The sequence below is a fragment of the Alligator sinensis genome, unplaced genomic scaffold (genome assembly GCF_000455745.1).
Source record: "Alligator sinensis unplaced genomic scaffold, ASM45574v1 scaffold948_1, whole genome shotgun sequence".
Lineage (NCBI taxonomy): Eukaryota > Metazoa > Chordata > Crocodylia > Alligatoridae > Alligator > Alligator sinensis.
In genome coordinates, this window is record NW_005843093.1 from 324,432 (window position 1) to 327,899 (window position 3,468).

The window sequence follows — 3,468 nt, forward strand, 5'->3', positions numbered from 1 at the left end:
TTATTGTCCTTGATGCTCAAAGCTAGTTGGAGTTCAGTTGCAGCCTTGGCTTTCCTGGTCTGCTCCCTACAGGACCGGACCAGTGCAGAATAATCCTGCTTGGAAGTGACTCCCATCCTCCATCCTTTGTAGGCCTTTCTTTTTAGCCTCAGGAGGTCTGCTAGGTCCTTGGAGAGCCAGGGGGGCTGCTGTGCCCTCTTGCTGCCTTTCCTCCGAGATGGAATAGACTTAGTTTGTGCATTGAGGATCGCTCCCTTGAGGAGCAACCACTCTTCTTGAACTCCCCTCTCCCTGTGGTCACGGTCCCTTAGGGCCTCACTGACAAGCCTCCTGAGCTTGTCAAAGTCGGCTTTCCTGAAGTCAAGGACTTCAGTGTTGCTGACCGACTTGCCAGCTTTACGGTGGATGGCGAAGGTGATTAGCTCATGGTTGCTGTCACCCAGCTTCCCATTGTTCACTAGGTCACTGATTAGGTCATCCCCAGTAGCCAGTACTAGGTCAAGCAGCGCTTTACCTCTCATTGGCCCGTAGACTTCTTGAGTCAGGTGGAGGTCATCCACGCATGATAGGAAGCTTTGCGACCGCTTGGATTTTGCTGAGTGATCCTCCCACGAGATGTCTGGGTAATTGAAGTCACCTGAGAAAACCATGGTCCTGGAGCATGCAGCCTCAGCCAGTTCCCGGGTGAACTCCTGGTCAAGCTCTTGACTTTGGGTGGGAGGTCTGTAGTAGACCCCCACCATTGTGTCCCCTGTGCCGTGTTCCCCACGGATTTTAACCCAGAGGGTCTTCAGTCATCCTTCCTGGTCAGCAACATCAGTTTGCAGGGATGCATAGCTCTCCCTAACGTAGAGAGCTACACCTCTGTCCCTTCTATCTACTCGATCTCTCCTGTACAGGGTATAGCTGTCTATACCCGTGGTCCAGTCATGGGTGGAGTCCCACCAGGTCTCCGTTATCCCTATGACATTGTAATGATTTGTTTTAAACAGGAGGATTCCCCAAGCTCCTGGCATTTGTGTACAGGCAGGCAAGTGTCCCTTTGGGGGCTCTTGCCTTGCCCACAGATTGTACCAGGGCTGGGGCAGGGGTGGGTTCCCTTAAGTGCCTTGGCCTGCTGGATTTGCAAGGGTTGCTCAGCGGCCAGCAGTGGCGGTAGTCCCCCCGTCCCTCGGCAGGCTTAGTTTAAAGCCCGGTGGAGCAGGTCAGCCAGTCTGGCTGAGAAGAGCCTCCTCCCTAGGGGAGAGAGGTGGAGGGCATCCCTTCCCAGCAGCTCGCTGCCTCTCTCGCCAAAGAGCGGACTGTGGTCATGGAAGGCACAGCCTTCCCTTCCTGATGACACCGGCGCCGCAGTCTTTGGTTGACCACGTGGATCCTCCTCTCCCTCCTCAGCCCTTACCCCAAGACTGAGAGGATCGAAGAAAACACCACCTGTGCCCCCAGACCCTTTAGCCCCGCTCTCAAATCTCTGTAGCATGTCATGACCTGGCTGGGAGTGCTCCAAGCCATTTCATTGGTGCCCACATGAACAAGGAGCATAGGGTAGTGGTCAGTGGGCTGGAGGAGCTTTGGGATCTTCTCTGCAATGTCTCGGATGCAGGTCCCCGGGAAGCAGCAGACTTCCTGGGCTAAGGGGTTGGGGCGGCAGATTGCCCCCTCCGTCCCCCTCAGGATGGAGCTTCCCATGACAAACACTTTGCATTTTGTCTTGGGGGGAGCGGGGGCGGTAGCTGCAGTACAGCCTGTGTTGCCTGTGGGAGCTGGCAACTCAGCAGGCTCTGCTGGGGCTGCAAGAGGTTCGTACCTGTTGCAAAGCTTTGGTGGGGCAGGGGTCTTGGTGCGGCCGGCCTTAGGGGCCTTGACCACCTTGGTCCATCCTCCTGACTGGACAGTACGGGAGGTCCTGGAGTCCTCCCTTGTCCTGGAGGGAGACCGTGGTCTACCCTCCACCTCCCAGGGGAGAAGGGCCTGGCAGTAGGAGTCAATCTCCTGCTCGCAGTCCCTGATGGCACGCAGTCTCTGGACTGCGGCCTGGAGCTCCTCCAGCCGGCGCACCAGAGACCCCAAAGGGAGCAGACCCCACAAGGGGAGGTGGCCATGCTCCCAGGCCCCAGAGCCTGAAAAAGGGGAAGGAAGCCCCCGCAGCTGAGAGCCAGGGGCTCCGTCCGCGTGGAGCCCAGGACCATGGGCTCCATCTGGGTGGCCGTCTCCGAGGTGCCAGAGGTGGGGGCCGCAGACCCCGAGGGGACCCTCAGGGTCCAGCACGTGCCCATCTGGGTCATGCCACTGGTAGGCGGGCTACGGCTGGGACTGTCGTAGCTACGGCTGGGAGGGTGGCACTAGGGGGGACTCGATCCTCTGGAGTATACTGGATCTGGGAGTGAATATTGTGAGGAAAACCTTCAGGGGGCAATTTGGGGCTAGCAGCCAAAACCCTGGGGAACCAGTTGGGGATTATGTAATCAGGTGTGTGATGTTCGGGTTGTTGTCTGGGGCGGTCTTGCCCATAGATAGGGAAGGCAATAGGACCCCTGAGATCAGAAACATTGATTATCCCCCTGGATTCTGGAAGGAGGTGCAGGAGGGATTGCACCGATCCATTATAGGGTTAATGGGGCCACTTAGGGACACCCAGAATTATACTCTGGGGGAAATCCTCGCCAAAGCCCAGGATGCAGGGAGGCTGGGTGGTAGACAAGTGGGGTTGGTGGCAGTTCTCCGAAACTAACAGAGCACCAAACCACAGGGTCACATACTTGAATAAGAATACCTACCCTGATTTGGAGCGAAGGACCCAAAGGCCCAATTTCCGCCCCAATAACTATCCCAACTACCACTGATATGACAGTAGGGAGGAGTATAATGGGGTTCGGGGTACCTTATGGAAATTTTTAATGCAGCATGGGGAACCCAAGGAGAAATGGCACTGGAGACCCCTGTATGAATTAATTGAAAGGACGGTGGAACTGAGTACAAGAGAGAGCAGTCATGATAGCGAGGGACGGGGGTCAGCTTTCCATGCCACCGGGATTGCGGCTACAGCACCGGTATCAGGGGATTGCTGAGGGGGCCCCTGTAATGTAACCCATGAGCAGAGCCCAGGCTCGTGGGTAAAAGTGGGCGCTCTAAATTGGGATCCAGGAGGGAGACCCAGAATACCCGCTATGGTGGGAAAACAGGGGCAAACCAGTGCTCTTCTGGATACCGGGGCTGCATTAAATGTCTTTGGCAGGAGATGGGACTTAAATCAATATAATAATGGGCGGATAACTCTGCGCTCTTTCACTGGACAGGAAACTATGGGTATGGTTTGTAAGGATGTAATAATCTGCATCCATTTCCCAGAGGGGCAGTATAAAATCAGGATAGGAGGGGTTCAGTTGGAGGGATCCACTGAACAGTTAATCCTGGGAGCTCCCCTGTTCAGTCATGAAGGCTGGGTCTTAGACCTGGCAAATGGGGTGGTGT